This window comes from Cervus canadensis, chromosome X (genome assembly GCF_019320065.1).
Source record: "Cervus canadensis isolate Bull #8, Minnesota chromosome X, ASM1932006v1, whole genome shotgun sequence".
Classification (NCBI taxonomy): Eukaryota; Metazoa; Chordata; class Mammalia; order Artiodactyla; family Cervidae; genus Cervus; species Cervus canadensis.
Genome location: NC_057419.1, coordinates 13,188,022 through 13,209,203, shown reverse-complemented (window position 1 = coordinate 13,209,203; position 21,182 = coordinate 13,188,022). Strand labels below are relative to the sequence as shown.

Genomic DNA, 21,182 nt, shown 5'->3' with positions numbered 1-21,182 from the left:
TTAATATTTTAAGAATTCTAAAAGCACAGTTTCATTGGAACAGTGATTCATGGGTGATAGGCTCTGAGCCTACCTCTCCAGTGTCTAGTCATCCTAGTGCCAAGCTCAGATGCTTAAGCTAAAAGAGAAGAATTCGTTTCTCAGTGTCTGGGAAACTTTAGGAAACAGCCTCTCTTGGCTAGCCTGGGAAGCCCATGACTATGTGCACTGTTGTTTCAACGGGACACCGGAGGGTGGCAAGGTGGGAGCGCAGAACACAGACAGCTCCTACTTCTTCTGGCCACAGCCTTAGGCTTGGGCTGAGAAGGTGGGGGAATGTGCCGGGTCCCGGTCACAGGGCTGAGGAAAATGCAGGAGGTGAAGCATTTATATATATGTCACTTACCACTTGCTTGCTAAGTTGCTCAGTTGTGTCTAGCTCTATGGACTGTAACCCACCAGGCTCCTCTGTCCATTGGATTCTTCAGGCAAGAAGATCGGAGTGGGTTGCCATGCCCTCCTTCAGGGGATCTTCCTGACCCAGGGATTGAACCCACGTCTCTTATGTCTCCTGCATTGGCAGGTGGGTTCTTTACCACTTGCACCACCTGGGAAGCCCAGGAACATCTCAGTACCTAGGAAACAAAGCCTGTGATCACACCACTCCAAACAGCAATGCCATTTATCCTTCATTTTTACCTTTGGCTATACAAAGGCTTGGCTCAGGACTTGAATCACATACTTCTCTTTACCTGGGACTGGAACAAATTCTTAGGCAAGGCTCCCGCCCCCTTCTAGTTTCTGTAAAGCAAAGGAAAAAATATAGAGATTCATTTTTCCCTTTGCCCAGAGCAAAGAGTGAGGAGTAGTTCTTCTAATTATGTTCTTTCATCGCTTCTCGGCCTTTTGGCTAAGATCAAGTGTAGTATCTGTTCTTATCAGTTTAATTGTGTTCTTTCAACACTTGTTAATTGGGGACTCATAATCTGTAGCTGCTGGACACTGAATGGAACCAAAGAAATATAAATCTGATCTTCTCTTTAAACCAATTATAATCAGAAGAAAAAATTGCTGGAGAGAAAGAAGGCGAAAAGGAGTAGTGCCCTATGAGTAACTGGTCCTTGGAGCAAAGTTTAAAATAAGGTTTTAGAAAGAGTTGAAGAAATTTGGGGCATGCCTAGAATTCATCTTAACTGTTGTCTCCAAAAACCACCAAACATGTTACAGGATTTTCCTTTATATGTTGCATCAGTCTGCTTGTACCTTATAAGGTCTATAGTACATACGTGCACCCTCGGTCAATTGTGAGTGGAAGTCGTTCAGTTGTGTCCAACTCTTTGCAACCCCATGGACTATACAGTTCATGGAATTCTCCAGGCCAGAATACTGGAATGGGAAGCCTTTCCCTTCTCCAGGGGATCTTCCCAACCCAGGGATCAAAACCAGGCCTCCCGCATTGCAGGCGGCTTCTTTACCAGCTGAGCCACAAGGGAAGCCCAGGTCAACTGCGCTGGCCCACAATTCCTTCCACTGCCATCAGCATCTGAACAAGTTTAGGGCAAGAGTTTTAAGAAGCCCTAGTGTTTTTAGAAAGGGCTACTAGCGTTTTTAGGAAAACAATTTGTAATAGGAGATCGCATAGATGATGACTCTCAGTTAGGACGTTTCCACTGCCCAGGCACATCATCTTTGGTTAGCAGATGATGTCATGATAAGAAAGAGAGTACCAGGCAGTCCAGTGGGAGAGAATGCTGACGGGGGACATTTCTCATGTGTTGTCTCCCCAGATTACAGGAAGCATGCTAAATGAATGGTGGTAAATACACACCCTGCTCTGATTGGCAACTTTCGCCGCTAAACCTGTAAGTTGAAAGACATGTAAGGTAAAATTCACCCTCCTCTCAACTTTGAGGGGATGAGTCACTGAAGCAGTTCTCACATTTCTGCATGCAGAAAGGCAGGAGGCCTTCCAAAAAAGGTTGTGGTTTTGCTGTTTCCCTGGTTCCCTGACACATAGCCCAGCCATGATCACATGCAGTGACAGGCAGGAACCTGTTGCCTTATTTGGGAATCCTATAGTCCTCTTTGTAGGGGGAAGAGGGCAGACTGAGAAGTCCAGATCAAATGACAATAGCACAAAAATAAAAAGAATCCAATAAAGGAAGTGGGCATTTTATCTAGAATAAATATAGAAAACTGCCTGACCCAAGGAACAAATATTTTCCTACCCATGTCTTTGTCCTGTGAAGGCCTCCTAGGAAAATATGTCAAATCTTCCATTTTCTGCAGTGATTTCTCCCATTTTCCTTCTGGCCATAATGCTCTCTGCATTTCCCAGCTGCTGCAGGGACAGCTTTTCTATTGGGGGAGAGTTTGTGAGTTACATGCACCCACCATTCTCAAGTTGCTTCTTCTCAAGTGTCCCTCATGCTGACCCCAACATGTGCTGTGTGACATTTATTGTGGCATAGAGACAGCAGGAACAGATGGGGAGTGGAGGCTAAGGGCAGGAATGTTCCGGATTTCACAGCTTCCTGTCTGCGTTCCCTTAGGGTGATGGGGGGCACACCCAACACAGATCTCAACCACACAGTTTGGCCTCTGTAGAGAAGTAGGACTTCTCGCTCCTTCTGAGCACAGGAAACTCTACAGAAAACATATATCTTCCTCTGTTCAGGTATTCCTCCAGCAAGGCTGCTGCCAGCCACCATGACTTTCTGCTCTGTGTTTTTCCAAATATGAGATCATCCAGCTGAGAACAAAAGGGGCAGTAGAGAAAGGGAAGGAGCCAACAAAACAGTAATGGGTGTGTTAGCTCAGGCTGGAATGTGTGCCCATTGTCAACCTCAGGAACCGAGAAAAACAAACACAAGTTCACAATTCCTTCTCAGAGGTGGTGAGTGACATAACATAGGAAAGAGTGCCCTCTGCTGTCACCTGTGATTTTTTTTTTTTCAAGCTCCCTGTGAAACAGATTGAAGAAACAGTCTGCGTATTAAAAAAGGAAGCCATCTTGGGGTTTCAGCTGTTTTAACCAGGCTGTGTCCTGTGTTGGGTGAGACAGACGAGGGATAGCACAGGCAGCCATGAAAATCCCATGTTGCCAGGCGCTGAGAGGAGATCATGCCTTGGGAGGAGGCAGTCCCTTGGACTGCAAGGAGATCCAACCAGTCCATCCTAAAGGAGATCAGTCCTGGGTGTTCATTGGAAGGACTGATGCTGAAGCTGAAACTCCAATACTTTGGCCACCTGATGCAAAGAGCTGACTCATTGGAAAAGACCCTGATGCTGGGAAAGATTGAGGGCAGGAGGAGAAGGGGACAACAGAGGATGAGATGGTTGGATGGCATCACTGACTCAATGGACATGGGTTTGAGTGGACTCTGGGAGTTGGTGATGGACAGGGAGGCCTGGTGTGCTGCGGTTCATGGGGTCGCAAAGAGTCAGACACAACTGAGCAACTGAACTGAACTGAACACTGTCACAAATCTGCCCCAGACGTGTTACCTGCTAATGCCCACTGCTCTCTTCTCCTGGAAAGCATCCCCTTTCATGTCTCTTCTTCAATCCAGGAAGCTGAATTAGGCTATTTTCTGCTCACAGATGGGCCTAGGAATGAGTCAATTCAGAGGCTGGCCAGAACCTTAGAATAGGACTGCTGGGAACAGATGCACTGAGCCACTGAAATTTCACCTTTCAGGATTTGGAACCAGTCATATAGAAAGAATCCGTCCTCCCCCTGATACCCAAACCAAACAAAGACAACCACCAAAAAAGAAAATTATAGGCCAATATCTTTGATGAAAATAGATGAAAAAATCTTGACAAAATATTAGCAAATGAAATCCAGCAATATATAAAAAAGATCATACAGTTTGCTTGGAAATAAAGGTACTTCTTGGAGCAGGGCTCTTCTTGGGTGGCAACACACTGGCCAGCATCTGTATTTTCCCATCCTTTCCCAGTAAACCAATTTCGACTTGTTGTTAGATCCCTCTGTTTGTCTCTCTAGGAAGGGGGGAAAAACACACACACACACAGTTTTCACATAGGGAGATGAAACTCAATAGCTTGAAAAGTTACTCACTTGGTCGTGTCTAACTCTTTTGTGACCCCATGGACTGTGGCCTACCAGACTCTGTCCATGAGATTCTCTAGGCAAGAATACTGGAGTAGGTTGCCATTTCCTTCTCCAGGGGATCTTCCCAACGCAGGGATTGAACCCAGGTCTTCTGTGTCTCCTGCATTGCAGGTGGATTCTTTACCATCTGAGCCAACAGGGAAGCCAATGGCTTGCCTCACAAACATTGTATAAAGACAAGAATTTAAAATACTAAATAAAATCGCCCAACTTAGATGAAAAATTAGTTATATAACTCAATGTATTTCCTATGAATATTAACTGATATATAAAATTATTGACCCAGATATTCACCTTTGAATTAATCTATATGCAGTTTACAAGGGGAGCTTAATCATGGTTACAATGTTTTACAGATGGAAATGTCTGCACATGAATGGCCATAAACAACATTGATGTTAATGCTTCAGTATTTGCTCTCTTCCTAGTTTTTACATTCAAAGTTGTTTTTTTCCTCCTATATTTTAGAAGGCTTTGGGAAATGGAATATTTCCTGCCACATGAATAAACAAAGGATGTCACAGTCCTCAGTGTTTGTAGCCGCCACCTCCCTGGTGAGCCGCGGAGCACTGAGGGAACTCAGGAAGAAAAGAATACCTGCCATCCAGCATCCTTCAGACTGCAGCCACTCCCTATTGTGAGCCCTGAGGGAATGCAGGATATGAAAACACAGGATGCTGGCCCCAGATAGCTGAGATGCATATCAAAGGAAGGATTTCAGTAAGCCCAGACTCCTGCACTTCCTATACACAGACAAGCACTAAATTCCTTGAGCTATCTGGTTTTCTTTAATTAGCAATAACCTCTTAACATTCAGACTATCTGCCCTTTGTGGCAAAATTCCTGTATATCCTGACTCCCTCCTTCATCTCTTTGGAGTAGTTCTCTCAGGGTAACTTGAGATGCTGCCTCCCAAGCTTGAAGTCCTAAAAATTCCCACTGAATAAAATGTAACTCTCCATCTTTAGGTTGTGAATATTTTTTAGTTGACAGCTGCAAGAAACTGTATATCACTATACAAGTTTCTTTTACTTCTTGGAGAAATGCAGTTCCACAAATGGTCTTCTAATGGGAGGGACAAAGGGAGAGAAAAGTGGGGAGTGGGTGGAGATCAGTCTTTCATCACCATCTTCCACAAATGTCACACCTTTCCTTGATAAGTTACCTTACTACTTAGCCTCTTTTTTAGCTGAATTAATCCACCTTTCAAAGTGTCATAGTTGGAGTGTCTACCTTAGATTTTTCTAAATATTTCTGATTGAAACATATGTATCTTTTGAACCTAAGAAATAGAATCCAACTTGGCAAAAGGAGAATTTATTGACTCTTGTTAATCAGTGTTAAGGTCTGAGGCATGGCTAGATCTAAGAAAGGACAGGAACCAAGGATCCAAATTTCATAAAAATTTTCTCCATCTTTTGTTGATGTTGATTTCATTCTCTTTTTTCTTTAGATTGACTTTTTCCATGAGACAGAAGCCATGGTTGCTGGCCAGTCTTGGGTTCACACTTCCGCAGTTCCACCTTCCAAGGGAGAGAGATTGCCTTCTCTTAAGCCCTATTTGGAAAGTCCCAAGGAAATTTTCTAATGGCCCTTTCCTTAGTTGAGGTGAACTGTGAGGCCAGGGTGGATGGGGTATTAAGATTGTTGACTAAAAATATGTTCACAACATAAAGGTTGACAGTTTATGTTTTATTCAGTGGAAATTTTTAGGACTTTAAGCCCAGGAGGCAGAATCTCATGTAGCCTTGAGAGAACTGCTCCACAAAGGTGGGGGGCAGGGGTGGAGCCAGGATTTATATGAGTTTTGCAAAGAATAGCAGATAGTTAGGAACAAAAGATTATTGTTAATAAAGGAAAACTAGATATCTCGTGTTAAGGAATATAGTTCTTTTCTCTATATGGGAATATGTAAGAGCCTGGCTTTGCTGAAATCCTCCCTTTGATATGCACCTCACGTATATGGAGCCACCATCCTGTGTTTTCATAGCGTGAGTTCCCTTGGGGCTCACCATGAGGAGTGACTACAATCTAATGGCTGCTAGATAGCAGGTGCTCTTTTCCTTGCTGAGTTCCCTCAGGGCTCGCTAGCTGAGGGTGGCTGGTGGCTGCATTCCCTGATGACTGTGACATCCTTTGTTTACTGATATGGCAGGTAGTATTCCATTTCTGTTCCTCCTCTTGGTCCCAAATTCAACCAATATTTGGGAGATATTTCATGACCAATTTTGGTCTCACAACACTGGGAGGCTCATTCCAAATCAGGTGAAAATTCTTATTGATAGGCCACTCCAGTTGCTAATTTCTGGATTAGGCCCTGTTGATAATTAAGATTCTCTGGATCCTATGTCTTACTAGTCTATTATGATCCAGGCAATGTTTTCCCTTGTTGCTTCTTCCCATACCTCAAATCATACTACTACAATTATTCTATAAAAGTCATACATGTGATTTATTTCCTCAAGATGTTTCAGTTCAGTTCAGTCGCTCAGTCGTGTCCGACTCTTTGCAACCCCATGAATCGCAGCACACCAGGCCTCCCTGTCCATCACAAACTCCTAGACTTTACTCAAACTTATGTCCGTCTAGTCGGTGATGCCATCCAGCCATCTCATCCTCTGTCGTCCCCTTCTCCTCCTGCTATGCTCAGCTTTCTTTATAGTTCAACTCTCATACGTGACTACTGGAAAAAACATAGCCTTGACTAGATGGACCTTTGTTGGCAAAGTAATGTCTCTCCTTTTAATATGCTATCTAGGTTGGTCATAACTTTCCTTCCAAGGCATAAGCGTCTTTTAATTTCATGGCTGCTGTCACCATCTGCAGTGATTTTGGAGCCCAGAAAAGTAAAGTAAGCCACTGTTTCCCCATCTATTTCCCATGAAGTGATGGGACCAGATGCCATGATCTTAGTTTTCTGAATGTTGAGCTTTAAGCCAACTTTGTCACTCTCCTCTTTCACTTTCATCAAGAGACTTTTTAGTTCCTCTTCATTTTCTGCCATAAGGGTGGTGTCATCTGCATATCTGAGGTTATTGATATTTCTCCCGGCAATCTTGATTCCAGCTTGTGCTTCTTCCAGCCCAGCGTTTCTCATGATGTACTCTGCACAGAAGTTAAATAAGCAGGGTGACAATATACAGCCTTGACATACTCCTTTTCCTATTTGGAACCAGTGTGTTGTTCCATGTCCAGTTCTAACTGTTGCTTCCTGATCTGCATATAGGTTTCTCAAGAGGCAGGTCAGGTGGTCTGGTATTCCCACCTCTTTCAGAATTTTCCACAGTTTATTGTGATCCACACGGTCGAAGGCTTTGGCATAGTCAATAAAGCAGAAATAGATGTTTTTCTGGAACTCTCTTGCTTTTTCGATGATCAAGATGTTTAGTCATCATCAATATTCTTGGAGGCCTGGTTATACACTGGGTACTGTAAGAGACAAATAATCTTATAAAATAATGTAGCTAATAATATTGACAGAGTCATAGTGTAGCAGGCAGATACAAATCAAACAATTTGGAAACAAAGAACAAATTAAAACAATGATTAGTATAACCAGTTATAATCCAGTTATAATAAACCATCAAGTCCACAGGAGACCAACTGGAGAAGCCAAATTCTGGACAGATCAGATTGACAAAAAGATAAATGTTTCATCTTTGTTTACAAAGGTATATTTTATCAACTTGTCATAGGTCATAGTATAAGAGGAAAGTTTTTCTGGAAAACAAAAAGCTACTATAATTTCCCCAAAAGTCATAACATAAATCATATTCATCAGTTAATTTGGTCTTATGTAATTCCTGTTGATCTGGATTTAAAAACATATTTGTTTGTTTTTTTTTAAAAGCCCATTTTATGAGTCTTCTTGAAAAAACATCAGTGCAAAAAATGGTTATTTTCTATAAAAGACAAAACTTAAAATAGCATGGTTGCAAATCTGAGTACAATGCAATTAGCAAGAAACTTGGGTATTTCTGTAATATAACATTTTAAGATACTAACTAGAATTATAAGTGATAACATTATATCAGGGCATATCAGATTTTAGGAATCCATATAAATTTTGGAATATCTGTATTAATGATATTATCCATACACTATAACCTAAGATTCATCTCCAATCACTTGACAATATTTTTGAAGTAATTTAACATACCATATAAACTTCGTTTAACATTCCTCTCTGAGATGTCTCAGAGATGCTCCTTTGAAGCATCCCAGAGTCAGCTGGAGGCTAAAAGAGTTTTAGTTAGATTTTAATATTTGGTAAGTTGGTTAAAAATATTAAAAAGGTTTCAAATCACAGCAGGATCATAGGTCACTGTGAAACAATACATAGTCATTTAACTAAAATCAGAAAAAGATTTTTTTGTAAAAAATACAGTTTACTTAAGGACACAAACACACAATCTGTTATCAAAAAGAAGCATTCTAAGAAACTTCGTTCAGGGACTTTGCCAATGGGCCAGTGGCTAAAAATTTGCCTGCCAATTCAGGGGACACAGGTTGCATTCCTGGTCCCGGGAGATCTCACATGCAGCTGGGCCCGCATGCCACAACTCCTGAACCCATGCATTGCAATTACTGAAGCCCACCTACCCTAGAGCCCGTGCTCTACAACAAGAAAAATCACCTCAATGAGGAGCCCACAAACTACAACTAGAGAGTAGTCCCCACTAACCACAACTAGAGCAAGTCTGCACGCAGCAACAAGGACCCAGCGCAGCCAAAAAGAAATAGATAAATAACTAAATAAAAAGATTAAGTTTCTGATATTCTAAGAAAAAAGAAATTTCGTTCAAATTCCAGTCTTGTACTCACTCACGTAACAATGAATTTACTTAATTAACTTTAAATTTAATAAATAATGACCACGAATACATTTTTTTCTCAGTAAAATGTAATTTCATTCCTCATACCTTCTTTACTGAAAACACACATTCTACTTTCCTACTGTATACTGAGATGTTTCCATTTGCTCCTTTTAGCTTTAATTGCATGTTTAAATTAGAATACTCAATTCTTAAAAACATTAATTTCTAGTGAAAGCTAAGAAGTAAGCAATTAGGAACTGTCTTTTACATTAGCATTTTGTAGACTGGTGAACATAAACATCAGTGATAATTTCTAAAAACATTTGTTTTCTTATAGAGAACGTCTCAGTGGCACCTCTAGACATATTCATTAATAGTCCTAAATACCTTTCAGTTCAGTTCAGTTCAGTCGCTCAGTCATGTCTGACTCTTTGCGACCCCATGAATCACAGCACGCCAGGCCTCCCTGTCCATCACAAACTCCCGGAGTTTACTCAAACCCATGCCCATTGAGTCGGTGATGCCATCCAGCCATCTCATCCTCTGTCGTCCCCTTCTCCTCCTGCCCCCAATCCCTCCCAGCATCAGGGTCTTTTCCAATGAGTCAACTCTTTGCATGAGGTGGCCAAAGTACTGGAGTTTCAGCTTTAGCATCACTCCTTCCAATGAACACCCAGGACTGATCTCCTTTAGGATGGACTGGTTGGATCTCCTTGCAGTCCAAGGGACTCTCATGGGTCTTCTCCAACACCACAGTTCAAAAGCATCAATTCTCCGATGCTCAGCTTTCTTCACAGTCCAACTCTCACATCCATACATGACCACTGGAACAACCATAGCCTTGACTAGACCGACCTTTGTTGGCAAAGTAAGGTCTCTGCTTTTTAATATGCTGTCTAGGTTGGTCATAAATCTCCTTCCAAGCGTCTTTTAATTTCACGGCTGCAATCACCATCTGCAGTGATTTTGGAGCCCAGAAAATAAAGTCTGACACTGCTTCCACTCTTTCCCCATCTATTTCCCATGAAGTGATGGGACCAGATGCCATGATCTTAGTTTGTTGAATGTTGAGCTTTAAGCCACATTTTTCTCTCTCTGCTTTCACTTTCATCAAGAGACTTCTTAGTTCCTCTTCACTTTCTTCCATAAGGGTGGTGTCATCTGCATATCTGAGGTTATTGATATTTCTCCCAGCAATCTTGATTCAGCCTGTGCTTCTTCCAGCCCAATTAAATTACCTTTAGTTTCTGTTTATTAATTTCTATCTCAGTATCTTTTTTTTTTTAATGATCTAGATATTCAGCAAATTTCCATAACTTAAAGTAGTACAACTCTAGAAGTCCGAGTTACTGAATTACCTAGAGAGATCATTTTGGGTAGACATTTCTAAAACATAGTTAATTTTAAAGAGTTTACACAAAAGCTCTTTTTTTTTTCCTTTGGTTTTGGACAATTTTTTTAAAGTCTTCATTGCATTTGTTACATATTTCTACTGTCTTATGTTTTGATTTTTTTTGACCAAAGGCATGGGGGATCTTAGCTTACTGACCAGGAATTGAACCTGCACCCCCTGCATTAGAAGGCCAAGTATCAACTGCTGGACCACCAGGAAAGTCCCAACCCAAAAAGCACTTATCTTATTTCCATTTACTTTAAAGTTTCATCATATCAAATGTTTTTCCTTGCAACAGATACAATAAGGCCTTATTTGACTTTTATTAGATCTAAGTACAGTAAAGTATTAAGCTTAATGTTGATGACTAAACATATGTCTAATTAGTTAGATTAACAAACTTTAATACTAGATAACAACTTAATATTAAATATTTCCTACTTCATGTGAACCTGAAAGTCATTTTGGTCAGTTTTTTTAATTTTTAATTTGTAAGCCCTTGCTTTTAAATTGTGCTCTTTATAGATTCAATTTTGATAATACTTTTAAGAGGTATCATGTATACACAGGTACACATCACATCACAGGTATAATGCGTACACAGACATATTCATTCAGCTTCCTCTTTGTGGGTCATTGGTTGGGATTCTCCCCTTTTGGACCGATGGGGCATTGGTTGGGAATCTTCCTTTTTGAGACTAGGGAACTGTGACCCTGAGAGACTGATTTGAATTGTTTACTTGATATTTGATAACACCAGCCATGAATAATTAAGTATGGATGATCAGAGCTCTGTTCCATCTTATAGTCCCTTGAGGTATTTTGGCAAAACTAAGAGATGCTCTCATTAATGAAAGAAAATGCCTCAGGATTCCCTAAGATCTTAAGAGCTAATGGCTCAGCTATTATATCATAGTGAAAGTGAAAGTTGTTCAGTCTTGTCTGACTCTTTGAGACCCCATGGACTCTACAGTTTGTGGAATTCTCCAGGCCAAAATACTGGAGTGGGTAGCCTTTCCCTTCTCCAGGGGATCTTCCCAAGCCAGGGATTAAACTCAGGTCTCATGCATTGCAGGCAGATTCTTTACCAGCTGAGCCACAAGGAAAGCCCAAGAATATTGGAGTGGGTAGCCTATCCCTTCTCCAGTGGATCTTCCTGAACCAGGAATCAAACCAGGGTCTCCAGCATTGCAGGCAGATTCTTTACCAACTGAGCTATCAGAGAAGCTCATATTATAGGACCTTTTGCAATTACTTTTATCTTAGGGGAGTGTCTATGTACATGAATGAGTATCTCATACTTAAGTCCAAATCCCTTTCTCTCTTCCTGGTTTTGATGAAAGTGGGACATGCAAATGTGAGCAGATGATTACTGCTATTTGTTTGTTTAAACAGAAGCGGATATTTGGTAACTGGAAAAAAAGTTCCCTGAAAATAGCCCAAGATGGCTGGGTTTTGTATAAGCAGTTAGAGGATGAATTTGCATTTCTCCTCTTGTGCCTTTGAGATGCAAATGATCTACCTGGGCTCTCTGGAGCTTATCTAATTAGTTTTATCTAATCAGTGTTACATGGAACTAAAGGGGAAAAAAAGGATGCAGGAATAACATTTAAAACAACAACAACAACAACAAAAACCTCATAACTACTGGGAATGCTCCCTCTGCCAAACTTTAGTTCATAAGCTTCCTAAGGGTTCATCAAGAATAAATAATAAACCTTAGTCATCTGAGCAAGCAACTTTAATGAATTCCTACTGTTCTTTGTAAGCTAGTAAGTTTATATTGGTGGGGCTTCCACCTGCCAATGCAGGAGAACTAAGAGACCTTGGTTAAATCCCTGAGTTGGTAAAATCCCCTGGAGGAGGAAATGGCAACCCATTCCAGTATTCTTGCCTGGAAAATCCCATGGACAGAGGAGCCTGGCGGGCCACAGTCCATAGGGTCACAAAGAGTCAGACACGACTACAGTGGCTTAACACAGCACAAGTTTATACTGTAATACCCAATTCATAACTGAGTTTTTTAAAGAGAAGCTATGAGAGCTCTATTATTGCTTGTTTACATGCTTGCGTATGTATATACATATGAGATAGCTGTACCTCTGGAAAGTATTGTCAAAATTAAATTTATAAAGAGCTCTATTTAATTGACTTAATAGTAGGTGCTTACAAATTAAATATAAAAGAAGCCAGACAAAATGAATTTCAAGTTCCCATGAACAGGGAAATATTATATTAATACCTGACATTAAGGTTAGTTTGTTTGTTGATCTAATTAATAACGGCATGTCTTTAGAATCATCAAGATAAGTATAATACTTTTACTACACCTAGGTTTAATAGAATTTAAATAAAGTCTTATTATATCTGCTGCGAATATCTGTCAGCAAGAAAAATAACTTGGTATGATGAAATTTTTGAGTGAATTAAATGTAACTGAGTTAAGAGCTTTTAGGTAAACTCTATAGGAATACTTATGCTCTGAAAATTATGTAAAATAGTTGCTCCAGATTTTGGTAACAATTACTTGCCTCCTGATTTTCACTAGAAATTAAGATTTTTAAGATTTGAGGATTCAAATTTAAATATGTAATTAAAACTACTAAAAATAATAAAGGAAACATTTTACTACAGTGGGAAAGTGGGATAAATGTTTTGAGTTAAAGAAAAGGAGTTTTATGCATGGTTGGGCTGAGATTAGATTAAACTTAATCAAGCTAATGGATTTTCTTATTAAAAGTTTGGAATTCCCTGGCAGTTGAGTGTTAGGCACCTTCACTGCCAGGGCCCGTATTCCATCCCTGGTCCGGGAACTAAAATTCCACAAGGAACATGGTGCAACAACAACAACAAAAAGAAGTTGACTAAGGAGCCGCCATGGGGTCCACACCAGGCATGCCACCACTGCCTCCTGCCTCCCACACCAGGTCCAGAAAGGGACCAAGGGGTGGGGGTGGGAGTGGGGAAGTATCTAGAGAGGGCCTGGCAGATGTGCCTTAGTGGAGTAGCCCTGGACCCCCAGGGAACATGGGTGTACTCCAGGCCAGACTGTGCCTGGGCCTCATCCAGGACATGGTCCAGCTCCTGCAGAGTGGTGGGATCAAGACAGTGGTCAATGTGGTTTCTGCAGACCTGGAGGAGGTACCCAGAAATGTGGCTTATCTTACAGGTCTCCGTCACCCTGAGGTGGGTGCTGCCGGCTCAGTTCTCCGCTTTCCCCTTCAACGGTGCTGATCTGTACAAGGAACTGAAGGCCTCCACTGCCATCCTGTCCATTGGCATTGGAAGCCTGGACAAACTGCTTGATGCTTATCTCCATGATGGAGAAGTGACTGGAGTCACAGGAGGCCTGGCTAGCAGTAAAACCCAGGTATGTCTTTGGGTGGCTGCAAACGTGGCCCACGGCCTGCAACAGAATATCCTATACATCGATTCCAATGGCAGCCCCACAGCCTCCCGCCTCCTCTAGCTACTTCCGGCCGGAAACCCGAATCAGGAAGAGCAGGCAGGAGCTCTCCGGAGGATCCAGGTGGTGCCTGCATTTGATAGCTTCCAAATGCCGAAGGTGCTATAGGACCTTCCAGGTGCTGTGATTCAGCAGGCGAGCATTTCTTCAGGGACTCTGAAGGTGGTGGTTGTGGACTGTGTCCCTGTGGTGCTCATCCCACTTCTGGAAGGTTCAGAGAGGGAACGCTTGGCCTTGACGCTGCAGCTGGCCCAAGAGCCAAAGACCGTGGCCCAGGACCTCAGCATGGCAGTGGCAGTGGCCAGCCACCTGGCCTCAGACAGGGCCAGCAGGCAGCTCAAACCTGCCCTCAAATGCTCCTGGAGCTTCATGCCCAGTGTCCGGCTTCTCCTAGACATTGGCCAAGGCGCAGGAGCCTCAGGCTGCCGGCGCCTGGCGTGTCTGACCACATCTCCTTGCCTGCCAACAGGTTTCCAAGAAACGGTGAACACTGGGGCCTGCGGGGCGCCAGAGCAGAGCCCAGCATTACAGGGAGATCACACATGACTGAGATGCTGATTGGAAAAGAGTGAGGTATCAAGGCCCTCACGTCCCCTGGGCAGTCCTGTTCATTGCCAGCAGCCCATGGGGCTGCAGAGAAGCTCTCAGGCTGGGCAGCCATCTCACTCCTTAGCTCCTCTCTCCAGAAACAGTGTAACTGGCAAGAGAGGATGCTACATGTCTATACATCTATATCTATAGGTAAAACTAGGATTGGCTGGTATGTTAAACTACATGGAAAGCATTGTCAAATGAGTGATAAGCCTCTTCAGATTATACATCATGCATAAATGATATTAATATAGGCATTCTAGAAATTATGTGAAGTTTCTGAAATTTGGATATGTCCTACTATAATGTTATAATCTTTGTTGTTATCTTAAAATGTCAAATATCACAACAGCGGTGATAAGCTTCTTTGTCAGGAAGCATTGTGATCAGATTTTTAACTTTGCCTTTCTAAGAACTTTATCATTCATAGACAGTTAAGCTGAGGCTTTGCAGAAATGCCACATCTTCAAGAAGAGTCATAGAAAGGACATTTTGAGAACAAGTGTCTGATGACTTTTAAATCATACTGCTAAACTAAGTAAGATATTTTAGAAGTCTAATGGAAACTCAGATTTCATAAAACTGTTAGTAAAAAGGATTAATGGATAGGACTGAGTAAAAATTTTTTGGTTTTGCCTGAAATATCACTAGCTTTTAATCCGTGTTTTCACAGATGTAAAGAAACCTTTCCCCTTAAATATAGTTATGACACAGTCAGAAAGTTGAAATTAATAGATACATATAGGAACTGGTCGCAAAGAATCAGACACGACTAAGCAACTGAGCACAACAGAGTAGCATGGAAACTGGAGCCAAAAGCCTCAGTCCAGTTACAAATGACATAACACCAGGGCTAAGGGGTTCATCAGGTTAAAATAACTGTAAATAAAGAAGGAAGGAGAATTGTGCTATTTACAAAAGATTCTAAGGAATAGTCCCTGCCCACAACTAATCAATTCCTTTCCACAGTCACCCCTCACCACCCCTGTTCAGTAAAACTATTGTCACCCCTTTCCCACAAGACTGGATGGACATTGACAGTGGGGTATTGTAATAGGGAATAACAAATCTGATTCCATATTAGATCTGTTTCTTTTACTTTAACCTTTGTATTCTGTTGCATTTGCTACAAATTGATCACTAAAGGGATGTTGCCTATAGCTTAAAGTATACATAATGGCCCATCTCAGGGAATCTTGCCCCCATTCTTGAATGTTAAATGAAAATACCTTTGTTCAGCTCACAGGGAAGATCCTGACCCAGCCCACCCGTGAATGGCTGCAGGAAATAAGAAATTAAAATTTCCCCTCCTGAGTCTGGTTGAAACTAGCAGATATTTGCAACAACTAATGACCTGTTTTACAAAATTGTTGTTTCTTGCATTAACAAATATGTAACTGAGCCTCTGATAAAATGGTGATATGCAGTTCCATTTGAGATCAATGATTTTAAGAGTGTAATTCTAGATATGGGAAGAAGCAACAGAGGGAATATTTTCCTGGACCAAAGGAAACTAGCAAGATAGGTGGTCCTGAGACTTTTGACTAATGTTAATAAGGACTTGTCCAGTAATAGCACATTGAGTGGGCTTTAAAGTGCAATCTTTGCCAACCTGGGAATGAGCATTCCTAGCATTATGGTATGAAATGGTCATGAAATGCCCCCAAAACCATGGTCAAATTTATGACCATAAAGAGGCCCTGCCAACTAAAAATCGGCACTTGCTATCTACCTCTGTGAGGATTAAATCTTGAGCCACTGGTGCTGCTAAGCTTCAGTACCCACTGAAAGGAGTTCAGAGTGGAGATTAGGAATGAGGCATCTGTGCTCTGGGAAAAAACTGGCAGAACAGGCCTTCAGATGGATACTTTTAGATTTTATGAGTCCAAATCCTTACATTTTCTCCTATCTAGATAAGCACTAAAATCATTCGTTGCAACATCTGTTTTGACCATTGAGGAGAGAAATGCATTTTGAAGTACAAATGGAGTGGCTGTTGTCTGCTGGTAAAAGCGAACAGGACCCTGTGGGGACCTCTGCCAGGTTTATGATTAACCTCCTTCTCTGAACCTTTACTCCTTTTCTTGTTCAAACCTGGTTCTCCTCAAGATTGAGGAATAGCAAAGAAAGGGGGACAAGATGTACAGTAGGAAGGAAGTGAAGCTGAGTAGACAAAATAATAGATGTCCACTGTAGCATTCTATTAATATTCCATTGTTGGATCACTGAAGGGGAATGGAGCTTTCTTTAATTGGGCTTTTCTTATGTATCAGGCACAGTGCTAAGCATTTTTCATTTTTCATACATAATTTCCTTTAATTGCCACAATAACTCTATGAGGCAGGTGTTAATTTTAGATTCTGGAGTTGAGATTCAGAGAGGTTTAGTGATTTGTCCACATTTGCACAGCTAGTAAGTTGAGGAATGAAACCAAGAGCATTTTAATTCCGGAGCCCATCATAGTGACTACCATCCTATATTTCCTCCCATTCAGCTGACAAGATGTGTTGGCTTATGCTTCAGAAAAAAATAATCTCTGGAGTTTTGGTCAAGAGTACATGCAATCTATTAATATTCATATTATGAATATAAAAATTCTCTTTGAACCAAGGACAAAAAAGCTGATATATTCTTCAGTATAAGGACTGGATTTTGTTCAGTGTTATTTTCTTGTTAACATATCATCTACTGCCTCGGACATAGGGTATAGTGTATAGGACATAGGGTATAGCTTTCTAACTACACCTCAAAATGCTGATGCAATAAAAGATGGATAAATTTGACATAAAAATAAAAAATTTTTTGCACAGCAGAAAACAATGTAGGTAAAGTCAAAGGACAAATGGCAAGCTGAGAAAAAGTATTTGTACCATATTTCAGATAAGGAGCTAAAATGTATAATATGCAAAGAACTTTTATAATTGAACTTAGAAAGACCAATAATCCTATGGGGGGGAGGGAAATGTGCAGAAGACATGGACAGCCAACTTACAGAAAGAGATGTAAAAATGACTCTTAAAACTTAGGACAAGATGCTCAGCTTCACTCATAATAAAAGAAATACAATGAAAACTCCCTGAAACCCCACTCCTACCCATCAGAGTGGCAACAATTCAAAACGCTGACACCACAATCTGTTAGTCACTTGTGGGCGCTCCGATTGCTGGAGGGAATGCAAAATTGTTTGGTCTCTATGGAGGGGGATTTGGCAACATCTAACAAAACTGCATACGTGCTTACCCTTTCATGCACCAATGCCACTTATCAGAATTTACCCTGAAATACACTTCTAACAATATGAAAATACATGTGCACAAGGTTATTCAGCATTTGTCCAAGAATAGGAGACATGTCAAATAAACTATGGGCATCCACACAAAGGAATGCTATGCAGATAAACTTACATCACCAGTAAAGGACAGATGTACATTGTCTGCCTCCAGATGGGTTACCCTAAGAAGAACAACACAGTATCACCTATTTAATATTCTGACCTAAAAATGCTTTAACATTTTCAGATTTGCATACAAATGAGTATGAGACCCTCCCTTCCCTGTGGATCCAAAAGCAGTTCCTGGAGGGCTTAGAGAGGGGTGTCTTGTTTGCATTCATATGTGAAACAGAACTTACTTCTTCTGCAGTCTTCCCCCATCTCAAGAAAAGGCAATTCCAAGCTTCCAGTTGTTCAGATCCAAAGATTTTATGCCTCAAGTTTCAATACCCACTTCTTGATAAACCATAAGGAAAACCTGAAATTGGAGTTAATCTTTTTGCATCAACATTTGACTTGGAGACCCTCTGCTCAGACCTCAGGTTTAGGGGAAAGAGGACAAAGATCTGACGATAGGCAGATAACACCTACTTCAAACCAAATATTGGCACTTTCAATACAGTATAGCTGATACCCCTTAAAAAGATCATGATATCATAATAAATTGAGTATTAGTTTAAGGAAATCCCTCATTTATTTCTCAGTGATATCTATAGCGCCAGAAGCTCATTGGGTGAGGCAGAGAATTTCAAAGAGCAGGTAGCACAGTGATAGAGTCCACACTTGCCCTCACTTTCCATTGGCAGCAATCAGTTACATGGCCCCACCCAACTGCAAGGGAGGCTGGGAAATGTAGTCTAGTTGTGTGCCCGGAGGAGAAGGGAAGTGGTTTGGTGAACAACTAGCCAGTCTCTGCCTCCTTGGTGATATTAGATTGCAGATAATGTCTGTATATATGTCTATATAATATGATAATAGATTACAGATAATGTCTTCCCTCCACATACTGATTCACTAATATGAATCTACAATTATCAAATATTATGTATACTTTGCAAATTACAATGAGTTGGTTTATTTTTAATTTATTAAATGGATGACCTACACGAAACTCCTGACAGTGTAGAAAATCCATTAAGGACACTAAGGATGCCAAATCTTAAGTAACATTGCACTCAAGCCATATCAAGTCGTTTCTCAGAAGTTTTGCCTGGTGATGGCAATGGAGAGACTCCAAAAAGAAAGCTGGTGCCTATAGTGAGGAATAAAATTAAGTGTTGCTGAAGCGTTTCTCAAGTGGTAGCTGATAACAACTGCACACCAGCTGTTCCCATTACAACACTTTTCCATAAAGACCCAGATTTCAGCTTTTGTCATTTTTTTTACCCTTTTCTCTCTATAATGGAATTTGTATATTTAACTTATATGGAGGCTCAAAAGTGAGCAAAGTAAGAAGGGATGCTCAGATTGGAAAACATAGCTGTTTAACAAAATAAAAAGAAAAATAAGAATAACAGAACTGTAGTCAGGGCGGGCATGATAGAAACAGCATGTGGTCACGTGCTTTTGCCATTGCCCATTTTCTCTCTTTGAGCTTCCACTCTGGTCTTTTTCAAATTACATTCATTTACTCAGCAGGTTCCTGACCCTGCTGGAAAGTCTTAAATCAGAGATCCTGACTTAATTGCTCTGGGGGCTGGAGTCTTAGGATTGGAAATTGTTCAAAAGCTTCCCTAGTGATTCTCCTGAACAGCAGAATTGAGAACTACTGATTTCCTCTGTGCATTGCCTTTTGTTTGGCTAATTTGGATACTTGACCATACCTCTGATGGAAATGACTCAGATGAAATTGAAAATCCATACATTTAAAATATGTAAAGAAAAATACACCTACCCAGGGCATGGTTAGAGATACAACCTGTGCTAAAAATAACCTCTGGGTAGCCAAAAATAGTGATCACAAAGTTCCTGCCCTGAAGTTCAGCTGATCTCTTCTCATGGGAGGTTCTAAAGGCCAAGATATTTCTAAATTATCTTCTTTCCTCAGTTATGTCCTTGAACAACTTTGTACAAAGATGGCATGGAGCTTATCACCAGTTTTAGTGACTTGGGTATCTGATCAAGTAGGCAACTTGGGTACCTCCTGACCTCATCAGTGAAAATTTAGCTGGTTCTTTGCAAGCGCAAGCAGAACAGGTGGTCACTGGCATTGGTATGACTATTCCTTTTTTTTTTTTTTTTTTCCCTGTTTGACTGCAATGCCCGGCATGTGGGATCTTAGTTCCCCGACCAGAGATTGAACCCACGCCCTTGTCAGTGGAAGTGCAGAGTCCTAAACACAAGAACACCAGGGAGTTCCCAGGATGACTATTCCAAATGCCATTGTTTGTGAAGGTTGTTCCACAAGTGTGGCGGGTTGTCCTAGGACTTTGTCAAGTCCAATCAAACAGCATTCATATAAACAGGGTTGCTCCAAAATATCAATAGTGCTGAAGCGACTTAGCAGCAGCAGCAGCAGTTGAGGTTGAAAAGCCTCAATTAAAAGCAACCATGTCCACAAAGGCCAAAGGGAAGAACCATTTGGGGGATGTTTAACTATATAGATCAATTGCTGTCTATCACTGGGCATGGTTTTGCCTTCCAGGGATATTTGGTGTTATCTGGAAACATCATTTTTGTTTGTTACAATGTCACAATGGGATGGGGGCTGCTCCTGGCATCTAATGGGTATAGGCCAGGCACGCTGCTAAACCTCCTACAATGCACCAGACAGCCCCCTCTCAACAAAGAGTGATCCAGCTCCCAATGTTATGGTGCCAAGCGGGGAGAAGACCTGCCCTAAGATCACTTCTGCTGTGGCTGTTGAAGCCGCTGGTTTTGCCACCATCACTTGGCTTTGTGCTTTTGCTCTTCCCCTTCGTGTCTGCCCTTGTATGGCCAACCCAGTTTGGACTGTCTAGACCTGATACAGCTTTGGCATAGCAATAGGGCGGCTGTGAGGAAGGAACCTTGGCCCAGAACCCAGCCCCTAGAATAGATCAACACTGGGGAACAGGCCAGTTAACATCAAAGATTCAGCCAGGCTTGGGGGAGACAAGCCACAGTCACAATTCAAGCTGACAGTCGGCACAAATGACCCTGCAAAAGACATTTTGTCCTGCCAGCCGTGGGAACAGAGTGACTGGGAATCTGGGGCAGTAGAGACTTTTACTGTAAAATCAGGCCGTTTCCGTAAAGTCAGGCAATAGGGAAGATGGCTCCAGCTAGCAAGCTGGGGACTGGGCAAGATCCTGGGGTGAGGCACCTTGCCAGATTGAGCCAGAACCCCAGGGAGAGGAGTGAACCCGGGTACTGTGCAAGCCAGCTGAGGGAGGATTTGAGACCGAGACTACAGCACAACTACGATGCAGGGCAGGTGGCAGGTTTGGTCTCGGTTCAGAGAAAGAATGATGGGTGTTCATTACCAGAGTGGGAACGCCATGAGGGAGGGCAGGTGGGGATGTGGAAAGCGCTGCCAGGCCCAC

General features: G+C 41.6%; 2 pseudogenes; both read left to right on the top strand.

The window, feature by feature from the left end:
* Window positions 1–869: 869 nt before the first annotated feature.
* Window positions 870–1,030, top strand: LOC122436234 (annotated as a pseudogene).
* A 12,327-nt stretch (window positions 1,031–13,357) lies between these two features.
* On the top strand, window positions 13,358–14,342 carry LOC122434425 (annotated as a pseudogene).
* Window positions 14,343–21,182: the final 6,840 nt, after the last annotated feature.